Source organism: Puma concolor, chromosome D1, assembly GCF_028749965.1.
Source record: "Puma concolor isolate L17-30 chromosome D1, mPumCon1.1.hap2, whole genome shotgun sequence".
Taxonomy (NCBI): Eukaryota; Metazoa; Chordata; class Mammalia; order Carnivora; family Felidae; genus Puma; species Puma concolor.
The window spans coordinates 37457077-37474694 of NC_141676.1; the positions used below are offsets into that span (position 1 = coordinate 37457077).

The 17618-nt window shown below is 36.7% G+C and overlaps 1 long non-coding RNA gene across 2 annotated transcripts in view; it reads right to left on the reverse strand.

The window, feature by feature from the left end:
• Window positions 1-4454: 4454 nt before the first annotated feature.
• LOC147576595 (uncharacterized) overlaps window positions 4455-17618 on the reverse strand; it is a 229236-nt gene continuing 216072 nt past the window's right edge. For both annotated transcript variants that reach the window (XR_015240955.1, XR_015240954.1), the window contains 3 exons: window positions 12243-12295; window positions 5269-5342; window positions 4455-4595 (listed from right to left, as the gene is read on the reverse strand). This is a non-coding gene — a long non-coding RNA (uncharacterized LOC147576595). The remainder of the gene's footprint in view (window positions 4596-5268; window positions 5343-12242; window positions 12296-17618) is intronic.

The window sequence follows — 17618 nt, forward strand, 5'->3', positions numbered from 1 at the left end:
ATGACACACTGGACCAGATGGACTTAAAAGATATATTTAGAACATTTCATCCTAAAGCAGAATATACATTCTTCTCCAGTGCACATGGAACTTTCTCCAGAACAGACCAAATACTGGGACACAAATCAGTCCTCAACAGGTACAAAAAGATCGAGATCATACCGTGCATAAATATCCAGACCACAACGTCATGAAACTCGAAATCAACCACAAGAAAAAATTTGAAAAGGTAACAATACTTGGAGACTGAAGAACATCCAACTAAAGAATGAATGAGCTAACCAAGCAGTTAAAGAAGAAATTAAAAATATATGGAAGTCAATGAAAATGATAGCACCACAACACAAAACCTCTGGGATGCAGCAAAGGCGGTCATAAGAGGAAAGTACATAATCCAGGCCTTCCTAAAGAAGGAAGAAAGATCTCAGATACACAACCTAACTTTATGCCTTACGGAGCTGGAAAAAGAACAGCAAATAAAACCCAAAAACCAGCAGAAGACAGGAAATAATAAAGATTACAGCAGAAATTAATGCTATTGAAACCAAAAAAACAGTAGAACAGCTCAATGAAACCAGAAGCTGGTTCTTTGAAAGAATTAACAAAATTGATAAACCACTAGCCACTTGGATCAAGAAGAAAAAGGAAAGGACCCAAATAAGTAAATTCAAGAATGAAAGAGGAGAAATCACAACCAACACAACAGAAATAAAAACAATAATAAGAGAATATTGTAAGCAAGTATATGCCAATAAAATGGGCAATCTGGAGGAAATGGACAAATTCCTAGAAACATATACACTACCAAAACTGAAACAGACAGAAATAGAAAATTTGCACAGACCCATAACCAGTAAGGAAATCGAATTAGTAATCAAAAATCTGCCAAAAAATAGAATCCAGGGCCAGATGGCTTTCTAGGGGAATTCTACCAAACATTTAAGGAAGAGTTAACACCTATTCTCTTTAAATTGTTCCAAAGAATAGAAATGGAAGGAAAACTTCCAAACTCTTTCTATGAAGCCAGCATTACCCTGATTCCAAAACCAGACAGAGACCCCACTAAAAAGGAGAACGAGAGACCAATTTCCCTGATGAACATGGATGCAAAAATCCTCAACAAGATATTAGCCAACCGGATCCAACAATACATTAAAAAAATTATTCACCACGACCAAGTGGGATTTATACCTGGGATGCAGGGCTGGTTCAATATCTGCAAAACAATTAACGTGATTCATCACATCAATAAAAGAAAGGACAAGAACCATATGATCCTCTCAATAGATGCAGAGAAAGCATTTGACAAAATACAGCATCCTTTGTTGATAAAAACCCTCAACAAAGTAAGGATAGAAGGATCATACCTCGAGATGATAAAAGCCATATACGAGCGACCCAACGCTAATATCCTCAATGGGGAAAAACTGAGAGCTTTCCCCCTAAGGTCAGGAACAAGACAGGGATGTCCACTCTTGCCACTGTTATTCAACATAGCATTGGAAGTCTTAGCCTCTGAAATCAGACAACACAAAGAAATAAAAGGCATCCAAGTCGGCCAGGAGGAGGTCAAACTTTCACTCTTTGCAGATGACATGATACTCTATATGGAAAACCCAAAAGATTCTACCAAAAAACTGCTAGAAGTGATTCATGAATTCAGCAAAGTTGCAAGATATAAAATGAACGCACAGAAATCGGTTGCATTCCTATACACCAACAATGAAGTGACAGAAAGAGAAATCAAGGAATCGATCCCATTTACAGTTGCACCAAAACCCATAAAATACCTGGGAATAAATCTAACCAAAGAGGTGAAAAATCTATGCACTGAAAACTATAGAAATCTTATGAAAGAAATTGAAGAAGACACAAAGAAATGGAAAAAGATTCCATGCCTTGGATAGGAAGAACAAATATTGTTAAAATGTCGATACTACCCAAAGCAAGGTACATATTCAATGCGATCCCTATCAAAGTAACACCAGCAATCTTCACAGAGCTAGAACAAATAATCCTAAAATTTGTATGGAACCAGAAAAGACCCCAAATAGCCAAAGTGATATTGAAAAAGAAAACCATAGCAGGAGGCATCACAATCCCAGACTTCAATTCCCAGATTACAAATCTGTAATCATCAAGACAGTATGGTACTGGCACAAGAACAGACACTCAGATCAATGGAATAGAATAGAGAACCCAGAAACGGACCCAGAAACGTATGGCAAACTAATCTTTGACAAAGCAGGAAAGAATATCCAATGGAACAAAGACAGTCTCTTCAGCAAGTGGTGCTGGGAAAACTGGACAGCGACATGCAGAAGAATGAACCTGAACCACGTTCTTACACCATACACAAAAATAAACTCAAAGTGGATGAAAGACCTCAATGTGAGACAGGAAGCCATCAAAATCCTTGAGGACAAAGCAGGCAAAAACGTCTTTGATCTTGCCTGCAGCAACTTCTTACTCAACAAGTCTCAGGAGGCAAGGGAAACAAAAGCGAAAATGAACAACTGGGACCTCATCAAAATAAAAAGCTTTTGCACAGCGAAGGAAACAATCAGCAAAACTAAAAGGCAACTGACAGAATGGGAGAAGATATTTACAAATGACATATCAGGTAAAGGGTTATTATCCAAAATCTATAAAGAACTTATCAAACTCAACACCCAAAAAACAAATAACCCAGTGAACAAATGGGCAAAAGACATGAATACACACTTCTTCAAAGAAGACATCCAGATGGCCAACCAACACATGAAAAAATGCTCAACATCACTCATCATCAGGGAAATGTCCATCAAAACCACAATGAAATACCACCTTACACCTGTCAGAATGTCTAACATGAACAACTCAGGCAACAACAGATGTTGGCGAGGATGCGGAGAAAGAGGATCTCTTTTGCATTGTTGGTGGGAATGCAAGCTGGTGCAGCCACTCTGGAAAACATTGTGGAGGCTCCTCAAAAAACTAGAAGTAGAACTACCCTATGACCCAGCAATTGCACTACTAGGCATTTCTCCACGGGATACAGGTGTGCTGTTTCGAAGGAACACATGCACCCCCATGTTTATAGCAGCACTATCAACAATAGCCAAAGAATGGAAGAGCCAAATGTCCATCGATGGATGAATGGATAAAGAAGTGGTATATATATACAATGGAGTATTACTCGGCAATCAAAAAGAATGAAATCTTGCCATTTGCAACTACGTGGATAGAACTGGAGGGTATTATGCTAAGTGAAATTAGTCAGAGAAAGACAAAAATCATATGACTTGACTCATAAGTACTTTAAGAGACAAAACAGATGAACATAAGGGAAGGGAAACAAAAATAATATAAAAGCAGGGAGGGGGATAAAAACATAAGGGACTCTTAAATATGGAGAACAAACAGAGGGTTACTGGAGGGGTTGTGGGAGGGGGAATGGGCTAAATGGGTAAGAGGCATTAAGGAATCTACTGAAATCATTGCTTCACTATATACTAACTAATTTGGATGTAAATTTTTAAAAATAAAAAATAAAGTTAAAAAAAAGTTTTGTTCTCACACTGTCATCTATAATTTAGATAAGATATGGATAAAAGCATGGACTTCTGAACTCAAATACTGCCTATACAGCTCACGAGGTTGTTTGACCTTAAGCAAGTCATTTAACCTCTGTCTTCTTTATCACAAAATAGGGATGGTACTGTTACTTTCTGCTTGGGGATGTCGTATGAATTATGTATGGAAAGACCTTAAAACAATGAAAGCTATTTTTTTCTCTTAAAATATTTCTCCTTTTCAATTCAACCTTGTCCTCAACTCATGGAGTCCAGCTCAATATCTGGCGTTTTAAATGATTTTAGATATTCAGATAGATTTTGACACTAAGTCTGGAGGCTGGCATGGTCCCAGTTCACAGGGGCTCTTGTTTCATGATGAAGAAAGAAATATAGACACTTAATTTTTGTTCTTTCATTTCACATCTCTATCTCAGTGCCTAATAAAATGCTTGGGGCATGGTAAATGCTCAATAAATATTTGTTAAATTAACGAGTAGTTGAAGAATATATAATATAGACCAGAATGTGATAAATATAATGGTAGTACAAAGAAAGCAAATACAGAGAAAGGAAAAATGAATCGCTTCTCAAATTGTATATATATGAATGGAGAGTGGCTTAGTGAAAAAATAATTCCATTGATCCACTAATGATGATGAGTTTCCTTTATCTTTCTATTTCATATTAAAATTATCTAAGATCTTAATGAAATCCTATGAATTAGTTCAGTCATCTCCAATATACAGTTTGACATGGTTTTAGACTGTAATTAACACCATATTTTACCTGCTTCATTTAACATTAATAACTCTAAAAGTAAATTTAGTCTTGCACCAGGGTCAACTTTGACATTTATTCTAAAAGATAAATTCAGCATTTTCAATTAAAGATATTCACCTTATATTTGGTTTATTATCTGTCATGGTGTTGGCAGTGAGCCTGTCTTCTCCTGTATGTAGCCAATGAGGAATAATGAATTAAGCATTAGCTTTGGCACCAAGAGACTTGAAATCATTTCTTTGTTGTTCCATATTAATTCTGTGACCAAAGGAAAGTCATTCAATCATGCTGAAATTCTTTTTCTTACATGTAAAATGAATATTTAATTATAATATCCTGTTATTACTACTCCAGAGAGTTTCTTAAAGGATTAAATTAAATAAAAATAAAAAGTAAACTTTAAAGTAAAAAATATATATAATAAATGTTAATAATTAAAAGCATTTTATAATAACAATGCTAGTAGTAATAATACTGTTTCTTATAAACTTATGAATTTTCTTTAGGAATTCCCACTGTAGATTTTTTTGGAGTGGCTGTGTTTACCTATTCTCAGAAATATGTTGGGATGCTAAGGTCCCCATCTCTCACTTGTGTAATTATTAAGGAAATCTGGAATAATTCATGTGTCTACTTAATGCTGGCCATTTGGGGGTCAAATCTGAATATTTATTTGTTCTTGAAAAATTGGACATTATAAGCAGGGTGAATTCAGGTCTTGTGAGGCCTAAAGTTTATGTAATTTGGGGGCTGTTTTAAGAAAGAGAATAGGCAATTATGAATACAAAATGAAGTATGCAATTTAATATAAAATTAGAAAGAGAAAATAACTTAGAACAAATTGCAAATTAGAAAAAGGTAACTAATAACACTGAAAAAAGTCACCAAAAACAAACAAAAAACACCGATGATATTTTCATTAATTACCTACCTGACATACCTTTATACTGTGTAAATATGTATAAGCTCTCTGTATCTTGGTATGAGTAAAATTTTATTCTTTTCCTATAGAGTGAATAAAAGAAAAACAGTGTTGTATCTAGTATAGTTTATTTGAATTTGTTTTGTATTACTGATACTTTTTAAATGTTTATTTATTTATTTTGAGAGGAAGAGTGAGAGCGTGTGAACGGGGAGGGGCGGAGAGAGAGAGGGAGAGAGAGAATCCCAAGCAGGCTCCACACTGAGCCAAAACAGCTCAGGTCATGCTCACAGTTCCTGAGATCAAGCCCCGAAGTGGGCTCTGTGCTGACAACATGGAGCCTGCTTGGGATTCTCTCTCTCTCTCTCTCTCCCTCTCCCTCTCTCCCTCTCTGCCCCTCCCTGTTTGTGTGCTCTCTCTCTCTCCCTCAAAATAAATAAATAAACTTTAAAAATATGTAAATAAAAGTATAATTCACATTCTCAATTCATTATATGACAAAAAATTTAGAGTCAGAAGATTTTAGGTATGTTGTCAATTTTAGGAAAATCTGTAGTGTCTTAATATATATACAATATTTGGAAGAACTTTCCACAAACTCACTCTTGGCTCTCTGTGTATGAATCAAACTTTAGTTCTGTTCTATCCTACACATACTTTTGGTGCGTGGAATAGGCTCCTATTGTGCACCTTCATTTTAAATCACTGATGGAGTTGATACAGAGCAGTAAAAGTATTCCTAGAAGTCATTCCTATACTGGGCTGGGAATATCTCACTATATGTGCATATAATTTTGAGCTGTGTAATTATATTTCACTAAACTCAATCTAAAAGTATCTATCATTCACTTTCCCTTTAGCTAGATCACAAAATTCTCTACAGTCACTCCACTGCTCTCAACATGAGGGGAACATGTGATAAGATGTGAGTTGGAGACAGCAGTCTAAATTACATGTGGTAAAAATATTTTCTAAAAATATATGGAAGGTAAAATGGTACAGCCACTCTGGAAAATAGTTTGGCAGTTTCTTATAAAACTAAACATGAAATTACCATATGACTTAGCAATTGTACTCTTGGGCATTTATACCAGAGAAATGAAAACTTATGTTCCTATAAAAACCTATACCTGAATGTACATTACAGCTTCATTTGCAATAGCCAGAAAAGGGAAACAACCCCAATGTCCTTCAGTTGGTGAAACAAACTGAGGTATGTTAATAACATGGAATACCCCCGCGGGTTGTAGATAAAATATTTTTATGTGTCTGCAGAGTTGGGGCTCTCTGAATACATTTGGCTGAAAACGTGAGATCCGGAGCTGAGCAAGCCTTGAGAACTTAATTTACAACATCAAGATAGTACAGGAACCCCAGGGAGATCTAACTAACTCCAGAGGTATTCATTTACATTTCAAAAGAAAATAAAGATCCAGAACTTGAAGATATCTCTAGGTCATAAAAGTCAGAGACACCAGAGATTATCTGCATTCGGGGAGAGATATTTACAGTACAAAAGCTACAGTGGGAACCCAGGGACCTCTACATCCTCTCTCTAAGGAGCAAAGATTTTTCTCTCTCCTTTTAAGAAGAAAGAGGGAGAGGGCACCTGGGTGGCTCAGTTGGTTGAGGGTCCGACTTTGGCTCAGGTCATGATCTCACGGTTCATGGGTTCAAGCCCCGCATCAGGCTCTGTGCTGACAGCATAGAGCCTGGAGCCTGCTTCGAATTCTGTGTCTCCCTCTCTCTCTGCTCCTCCCCCGCTCATGCTCTGTCTCTCTCTCTCTCTCTTTCAAAAATAAATTTTAAAAAATTTAAAAAAAAAAGAAGAAAGAGGGAGTCAGCTGTCTCTTTCTCTTGTACACGCGCACACACACACACACATGCACACACACACACATGCACACACACACACACACAAACACACACACACACAGAAAATCTATTTTATTCCATCCTTCCTCAATGACATAGACTTTAGAGTTTGTATGTATACAAATTTCGACCTTGCTTCTATCATGCTGTTACAGGGGTAAGAATTGGTGGGTGGTGTCCACATCATTGTTTCATTTTTAAGTGAATAATGTTAATCTGTCTCTGATCCAGAATACTTCATGTGCATATTCAGGACAAAATTAATTAAGATGAACACCAAAAACTCAACAACATTCACCAATATGAAGCAATGAACTGTTGAAAGATGCACTGACTTAGATGTATACTGAAGGAATGAAGCTAAGTTTAAAAAGAAAAAAAAAATGTGGATCCCATAGGGAACATTCTGTATGGTTCCATTTGTATAACAATCTTGAAATAGCAATAGAGATGCGGAACAGATGAGCGGTTCCCAGGAGTGGGTATAGAAGGGAAGTGGGTATTGTTACAAAGTGCACCTTGACTGTGACGGGGAATACAGAAACCTACATATGTGATAGAATTGCATAGAACTCAGCGTGTGCACACACACACACACACATGAATACACATACAACTGGTGAAATGTGAATAAGATCAGTGTATTGTATTGCTTTGCAAGATGTTATCATGGAAGGAAACTGGGTGAAGGAAGCACAGGTTCTCTCTGTGTTATTTATTATAACTGCTTGTGAATCTACAATTATCCCAAATAAAAAAACTTTAATAAAAATAACATGAGCATGTGAGCCCAGCAACAGTACCCCTTTGGGGCCTTGGAAAGGCTGCATCCCTGAAGTTCATGCTCAGTCACTTTATGGGTAATTGTTTGTTTATAAGCACGAACCTGGAAGCATTGTGACCTATCCTGATCTGGTTTGACCTTTACACCAGTGCAGAGCTTAAATGTAAACTCCAGGAGGGAAGGATATTTGTATTATTCATCATTGCAACCTCAAGAGCTATTAAGGTCTGGTATTAAGCAGACATTCCAGAGAATTCATGAAGTTAAAAAAAATCAACTGCATGTATCCTGATTTTATCTCAACAGTGCCTGGCTATTTTGTTCTTACCTATTCATACCATACCATTAGACACCTCTAAAATAATGTATTGTGAAATGACTTATCATCAAATAAATGGGGGGAGTCCTAGGTATATGTGAAAGAGTTCTTATCCACTCCCAATACAGTGGTAAAATACCTGTAAAGTGATTTAATTTCAGACTAGGAAGAATGTCTCAAGAGTAGACTTACAGATTCTTTGAGAATACCACCAGAGAATTAGCCCACTGAAATATTATTTCTGTTTCCTTTTTTTCCCCCTATTCTCAGCCAGCAGGCTTATCTTGGAAGTCCTGGGACTACATTCCTTAACATCTTTTGAAATTTGTGGGTTAGGATCAACACTTGAGAGGAATGAATATAAAAGCCTTAGAAAGGTTCAATAACTCGTTCAAGGTCTTAGACAGTGAACAGTGAAGTTGACACTTGAACTAAGGATTTTCTTTCTCTAAAATCTATGATAATTATATCATGAACGAACTTGTGAGCAGCATATTTACAAAAGTATTTACATCTTTAGTCCTAAGATAAAATATTTCCCCCTCATAGGGTACTAAAAAACCCAAAACCTTATAATGGAGTATGGTTTGTTTTTGCTTTCTCATTTTAAAGAGAACATCCACTAACTTAGGAAAGCTCAAAACATTAATTTTTAGAAAGATATACACAGCAGTCAGATATGATTACTGTTTCTTAATACTTATGGACTATTAACTCTGGGACAAAAACAAACTAGGCTTTTCACTTTGTGAGGATGTCTGAAGGATGAAAAGAGAAGGCAGAAAGTAGTGAGTAAAGGGGAGTGAGGAAGGCTCAGCCATTCCAGAAGGAAGAGAAGGGACCCAAAAGAAGTGTCTGGAGAACCAAAGCAAAGGGGAGCAACTAAAGGAACTCCAAAGAAGGGTGGCAGCAAGCTTTAGAGAAGGTTATTATAAAAATGACATCGATTGCAATTGACTGACAAAACTTTCACAGAGCTAAAATAATGAAGTTAGTTTTACTCAAACTATTAAGACAAGAAGATGGAAGGGGGAAGAATCGGAGCAAACATGTTCTTTAAGAGCAAATAAAAGATGTGATGAAAATAAAGATCACAGCTGAACCAGTGATCAAAGAGACTGGTGAGGAAGACCTGGGGCCTGAGCGGAGTGGAGCTTACGTGCACACCACCTGCCCACTTCATGCTCTCTAGACTTTGAAAACCAAAGTGTGGCTTTGGTGGTCATCTTCTCCAGCCTCCTATTGTGCTCCTCAGGAGATGTGCTTCTAGGAGGGGAAGTGATTTACGCAAGGTCACATTTTAAGGTCATGGAGTAGAGTCCCAACCTTGTGTGGCTCCAACATCATCTTTTTTTGTTGTGTCATAATGCCTGCTATTTTCCACTCAGATTTAAATGGCAATTACTGTAATTAAATTTATACACCCAGGTACATGTACACACACACACACACACACACACACACACACATACACAGGAAAGAATAGAGAAGTCAGCTGATTTATGGGAAATGGCTCTGTCCAGTCTGTTGTAGTTAGTTGTTATGATGTTACATGCAAGGATGTGCACAAGGATAGGAGTTATCCCATGTAATGACCACAAATACCCCCTCATGTTCTCAAGGCTATTCAGTGTTTTGGAGCATGATCTTTGTTCTCCCCTGCCTCTCATACAAATATGCTTGTGATCTAGAAAAATAAACTGTGGGAACTTTAATTAATACACTGGATTGACATAGACATGAAGCAATGTAGTGAAATGGTTACACCAAGTGCCTCAAGTACAGATAAAATGGATTCAGTCTGCAACATTCTTGTATTAGCTGAGTGCTTTGGGGCAAGTTATAAAAGATATTTAAGTCTTGGTTTGGGGTCTTATAAAATGCAGATGATAATATCAACTCCATATAATTGTGAGCATTGAATTAAAGCCAATATATCTAACAGGCTTTGCAAAGAGCTTGGCGCAGTTCTGATGTAGAGAGAGTATACAGTAAATTGGAGAGATTGTTACTGCTGTGAATGAGAAGAGATGTTTCCCTGAGAGGATGAAATGCTTCTATATCCTTCCCCCAAAACAGGATAATCCAGTCTTATGTCTGTCCCTATTATTTCCAAACCAAAGGAAATTAGAAGGCAAAAAGACTATCTGAGCTGCTAAATAACCTTCTTCAGCAAATTTCAACTCTTTAAATTTTTTTTTTTTCAAAGTTTATTTATTTTTGGGACAGAGAGAGACAGAGCATGAACGGGGGAGGGGCAGAGAGAGAGGGAGACACAGAATCGGAAACAGGCTCCAGGCTCTGAGCCATCAGCCCAGAGCCTGACGCGGGGCTCGAACTCACGGACCGCGAGATCGTGACCTGGTTGAAGTCGGACGCTTAACCGACTGCGCCACCCAGGCGCCCCAAATTTCAACTCTTTAATAACAAACATATGAACAGAGTCCCAAGACCTTCTTGTGCTTTCTATCTTCGGAGGCTACCAAGAAAGAGAGAGAGAGAGAAAGAGAGAGAGAGAGAGAGTTGGGGGCGGGGAGGGAGGAAGAAAGAGGGAAAGAAAGAGAGAAAGAGAGAAAGAGAGAAAGAAAGAAAGAAAGAAAGAAAGAAAGAAAGAAAGAAAGGGAGGGAGGGAGGAAAGAAGGAAGGAAGGAAGAAAAGAAAGAAAGAAAAGAGAGACAGAAAAGCAGGCAGGGAGGAAGGGAGGCATAAAGGGAGGAAGGGAGAAAAAAGAAAGAGAGAGAGAGACAGAGAGAGAAAACCTCCACAAAACTCCTTATCTGCCAGTCATTTAATTTCTATTTTCCCTTCCTAAACCCTAATTATCTCTTTAGTCTAATTAACTCCTGTAGAGGGCTCTGGAGACAGCTAAGCAAAGAGAAGCATTTATTTTTGAGGTAAAGCAATTTTTGTTATCCTTTTCAAAGCACTAAAGCACCTCTCTAAATTCAAGGCTTAAGATGAGTACCTCTCACTGCAGAAACCAAATCGAGCAATGTGTCCATGCTCAGGACTGATCCTGAATAATTTTCTGACTTCTAAACAGATTTAAAGTTCAAGAAGTACAGTAAACCTCAAACATACCAGAGTGTTGGCAAAATTTTTCTCAACTAACCCAATAGCCACTTGATTTACAGTTAAATCCTTTCCTGTTTTAATACTTGTAGCCCACCTAAAAAATTAACAACCCCTTAGTATGGAAACATTTTCATTGGTATATTCTTACAACTCTCTGGGTAATTTTTAAATGAAATTTTCATTTATAACACTACTTCAGATTGAGTGGTCACGAGAGTTCTTTTTAGAGACGGTGACATTTAACCTGAAAACTTAATGACAAGAAAGACACTAGTGATGTAAAGTTCAAGCACAAAAGTGGAAATGAGCTATATTTTAAGGACCATAAAAGAGCCAGTGTGGTAAAATATAGAGGGGAAGGGGAAGAGTGGTAGGAGATGGTACTGGGGTGGGTAGAGATCATTGTGGCTGCTGTGAGGAGAATGAATTGTGGCAGGGAAACTAGCTGAGAAGAGTTACATTTGTGAGCATGAAAAATGATGGTGGCTTGGCCTAAGGTGGCCATATTGGATCAAAAATATATATTGACTTGGGATGTAGTGCTGGGAAGAATCATTAGGATTATTGAATGGAGAGGGTGAGACAAAGTGAGGAATTAAAGATGGCTTCTAGATTTGAGACTTCACAACTACAGGGGCAGTAATGCGATTTATAGAGATATTAATGTTGAATGAGAAGTAGAATATTACATTTGGCTGTATTCCCCCTGCCACCTCCCAGCATTTTGTAGGATAACTGAAATATAGATATGTTGTTGACATCAGGAATGCATATATTTAACTAATATAAAACAACCTTAATTCAATGGTTTGCGTGTATAACTCTGATACATTTATCCCCATAGCTTATCCTGAGAGGCAGGATTTCAAGCTGATTAAGATGTAGACTCTCTCATGAGGATTCCTTCCCTCCAAATTTTCCTCTGCTTACCTCAGTGACCTTGGGGGCTACTTCTTAATCTCTTCCTTCATTAGTTTCTTCTCCTATGAAATAAGAATGTTAATAGAATACATCTCGTTGGTTAAGATTAAACATGTTAATGGCTGAAACTTCAGAGCAGTGCTTTACATAAAGGATGTGCTGAAAAATATTATGTTTAACAGTACATTTCTTACCATATGAGCATCCACTCGCATATATTAAGATAATGTTCTTTCTTTAGGTTTATTCCCTGTTTGCTCAGGGTGTGATACCTAAGGGCTTCCCTCCCTTCTCATCCTCTGACACCTTTCCTGTGGCCACGTTCTCTAGGTAACATCTTCATTTAATTATAAAAATAGCTAGCACTGAATTGTTAATTCCCTTGGACTAGTAAGGAATGTTTATATACCATTTAAATTAATTTATCTCATTAATCCTACAAATAGGCTTTTTAAAATGTTTATTTATTTATTTTGAAAGGGAAAGAGCATGAGCAAGGGAGGGGTAGAGAGAGAGAGGGAAAGAGAGAGAATCCCAAGCAGGCTCCACGCTGTCAGTACAAAGCCTGATGCAGGGATTGGTCCCACAAACTGTGAGATCATGACCTGAGCTAAAATCAAGCATCAGACGTTCAACCGACTGAGTCACTCAGGCAACCCTGAAATAGGTTTTATAATCCTCATTTCACAAATTTAAAAAAGAAACTTGAAGTTTAGAGAGGACAAAAAAATTGTTTCAAGCAGTAAGTAACTAGAACTTGGACCAGCCTCAGAACTATATGAGTATGTGTGGACTTTAAGAAAACAAAACAAATGAACACAGAGGGAAGAAAAGAGAGAGGTAAACCAAGAAACAGACTCGCAACTATAGAGAACAAACTGAAGGTTGTTGGAGGGGAGATGGATGGGCAGATGCATTGAATAGGTAATGGGTATTAAGGAGGGCACTTGTGATGAGCACTGGGTGATGTATGTAAGTGATGAATCACTATATCATACACCTGAAATAATATTACAGTCCATATTAACTAACTGGAATTTAAATAAAACTTAGAGGAAAGAAAAACAATGATGAATGAAGAAGTGTGTTTTGATCACCTCCTGTGGCCACTTCTAGTTAATTTTCAAATCTTGTATCTCACACAGCAATGGACAGCCATATGTTTCTTTGCTCTATCCATCAGAATGACCACATTCCCTTTCATGAGATGTTGCCCCATGCATCTCTGACCTGTCCACACCTCTGCTGGTCTTTTCTCTCAGCCACCTTACACATCCTTTTCCCTATGGCAGAAATTCCCACAATGCCTCTGATATCCATCCCATAAGTTGACGTCTTTGTCACACTTTCCTTCCCCCCTGACAGGAATGTGCCATTTCACCCCATTCTGGGCCTTTTTCATGCATCTTGGCTATGGAAATGGCATTCAGGACCCCTACTTTGCTTTATAGATGGTCATCCTAGCATCCATGAACATTCCCTGAATACTGACAGAACCTCTTAAGCACAAAACCACAGTCATGAATGTTTATTTGTACAGAATACTACTTGCAAAACTGAAGTTTAGAAAAGTTTCTTTTTTTCACAAGGCAGACAGAGGAAATTAGTTTTATTTGTTTGCTTTTTTTGGCGGGGGGCTGTCTCTTGAAAACATATGTGAAAATACATGTTTAGAATCAATAAGCCTAATTGATAATTTTATTGGAGAAAGACTAGCAAAGTGGATGGGGTCCAACTACTTGAGCTCTGTTTTCATTGCCTGTCTCACCCACATCCCATACCCTAATGAACTAGACAACTTTTTTCAATGCTATCCATCAGAGGACAGAATCAAATTATAGAAATACAAGCTCTCTGTGAGCAAAATGTTTAAATGCTGGAGGACTTTAAAAAGATTCATCACCTCAAGAGTAGGTATAGAGGGCAGAGTTAAGGGAAGACAGAGAATCTGGTCCTGAGAGGTGGGGAAAGAGCTACAGTAACAATGTCACTTAAAAGGAATGTTCTAGTGTTCCAACAAGAATCCTCAAAGACATAGGGAAAGAATAAAATAAGACAGTGGAAATTCTGAAGTGGAGCAGGGTAGAATTACATATATAAATTTTAAATACCATATCCCATATTTGAATATCATTTTATAGCTGGAAAAATTATGGTTATTCTCATTATGTAAACTATGGGAATGTAGAGCACAGAGAAATCTTGACCAATGATACATAATTCAAATAAAGCCTGAGAAACAGTGCTTTAGAGGAACTATGTGCTTAGCTAATTGACTGACTACATAAATAAATCATTTGATTAAAAGTTACCATTGAGTATATTTTCCTGCTCAGAGCAGGCAAAGTTATAAATTGCTCAGCAGAATCCTTGTGATAAATTATTATTTTTCTGTAGGAGAAGAGATAGAGAGAAAAGAAAGGCATGAGCCTTTAGAATCCTCTTATCCTAAACTAGTGCCCCATGCTGCTTGCACTTAGCATGATGAATAATCTTTGATTATATGAATAAAGTCAATTGAACAAAAAAGAAAGCAGCCATGTAATGCATGCTTGGAATAGGTCTCATTGAAGAGTCTGGTGTTCAATAATGCCTGGATCCATTGAAATAATTTCCTGCAATTATCAACAAATCTGAAAGTTCAGTCTCTTTTTTCTTTAAGACCAGGGGTACAGTATAGCCTAGTAGTAAGACCTGTGCTTAGCACTTGACTTGCGTCTACCAGGCCTTGACTTCTGGTTCCACAGCTTGTCTGCTCTGTGACTTTAGTGAAGTAACTTCAGCCCCTTACCTTCACTTTCCGGTATGTAATACTCAGAGAAATAGCAACAACGTTACAAACTGGTTGTGAAAATAAATTGAACTAATGCAAGTAAAATATTTACTATATTATCTAAACAAGTTAAGCTCTCAATACATTTTAACAGTAATCATCTGCTCTCTTTTCTCCTTTACATATATCCTGGAATAAATGAGATATTCCAGTAACATGTGGCTCATGTATTTTGTCTCCTCTGTAAGACCAGCATTATCCTATGATGAGCACCCCACTTGATGTTAGAATATCTAGGATTTGAATTCTTAGTCCAAAATGTACTAGATGTATGAGATATGAGACTAGGAGTGTCATACAATCTGAGTCTCAGTTTTCTCATTTGTATTGGAGCTTTTGAGTTAAATGACAGATGAATAACCAGTAAATACCAAAAGAATGCGCTCTTCTTTTATTTAGTCTTCCTTCCCTAAATATTATTGGCAACGTAATATTAATAATTGCAACAAAGGTTTAATATTTGAATATGAACTCACAAAATTCCAAGGCTGCTACCTTTTCCTCATTTGGTGTTTGGTGATTTCTTAAGGCAAGACAGCTTTGAATTATCAAATACTTGTATACCACTTCAATCTTCTTTTCATGGGATTTGAATTAGAATATTTCTATAAAAAAGCAAATGCTTTATGTAAATAATGCTACATATGACATAGAAGATGAAATTATACTTCTCCACTAAGCTTACAGTAGTGACATTTTTTTTTTGAGGCTTGGCATACGGTTCCAAAATTTTAGTAAAATCTAGATACTTTCAGTTAATGACGGGACACTGAATATTAAAAAAATTCAAGATCTTATAAAGAAAAACATGCTCCCAGTTCATCTTCTATCCTCATAAAAGTATAGGTTTCTAAATGTATAGTTTTCTTTTTTATAGCCATAAATTTATAGGTTTTGTTTTTTAACTTCCAAATAGGATTTCTTTGAAGAATGAATTTTATGCCTAAAGGTAAAAGTTTGAAGAACACAGAATATGGAGCACATTTATATGTCTGTATACCTTTTAATCTTGTTTTCTTCCTTGAGCTCAGTTGTCTGTTATCACTTCTATTTTTAGATGTGTGTCTCTATCCGTTTCCCCTTCTACACTGCTTTTGTGCTTGCGAATTGTGAAATGCTAAGAGACAGAAAACCACATACATGTACCTGCTGATTAAAATTCAAATATCTGAGCAAGCTTCTAATGAAAACAAACCAAAGATTAGAAGCTTTCTAAAATACTCAGGCGGACACTCACATATAATGACAATGATTATAATGGTGATAAATTAGTATTTGTAATTATGTCCATACATTGTTTTTCCTGCTAAATATTAAAGCTTAATGAAGGCAGATACTATCCTCTGTATGTCATGTTATGTTTGTTTGTTTGTTTGTTTGTTTTTTTAATTGCACATGCTGTGCTTGACAAATAAAACACTAAATATTTTTGTCAGACTAGTTTCTATAGGGTTGAGATTGACAAACTCAGTAAGGGCTGTTTATCCATTTCTGTGAATTTAAAAATATTAAGACATATATCCATATAAACTGTCCATGATGTATCTATTGCATGTAATATTTGTGAAGTCATTCCTCACTTGTGGCAAATATTTATCATATGGGTGTGGATTTGATATGAAGAATAGGCAAACACTCTCTAGTTAACACTACAGACTATAGCTAGTGATTGAATTGGATAAATCATTAAAATGAATTTTGAGGTACGGTAACAAAGCTATTGACTTTTTTAGGTTTCTATAGCTTTTGACTTGAATTTAACCCATATAATCTTAAACAAAAAATAGTGTTTGACTTTTTTTTTAATTAAAAAAAATGTTTAATGTTTATTTTTGAGGGAGGGACAGAGAGAGAGACACACACACAGAATCCAAAGCAGGCTCCAAACTCTGAGCTGTCAGCGCAGAGCCAGCCCGACTTGGAGCAGGAACTCAAGAACCATGAGATCAACACCTCAGCCAAAGTTTGAAAGTCCAACGCTTGACCAACTGAGCCACCCAGGAACCCCAGTGTTTGACTTTTAACTGAGGATTACTTGGATATATTGAAAATCAATTTGGATGTTAAAGTGATTGAATTTGTTTTTTAAAAATCTTACTACTATGTAAATTTCCAGCTTCACTCTGGAATTGTTTGATCTCTGAAGATTTAAGTCATAAGTTGCCACAGTAAAATATTTTAGATTCCCTTCATTCCAAATACAGAAAATATCTCCGTGAGCAGACTACCCAAGATATAATCAGGAAAGATATGAAAATTTCTTGTCTTTTTATTAAAATTATATACTTTGGTAAGGGCTAACTTACTTATACATATTGAACAGATATTACCAATACGATAGCAGCAAGATAATGCTTAACATGTACTAAGCTATACAAGTTGTAATATTTATCATGCTCTGTAAACACTGTATTAGTATCTTCATGTGAAACTCCCTTAGAGTTCTTTAGGTGCTTACTGAAAGGAAAGACAGAAGTGCTATTTAGGCCCAGGCTACTTTGTCGTAATGTAGGGCTATCAGATTTATCAAATAAAAATATATCACACCCCGT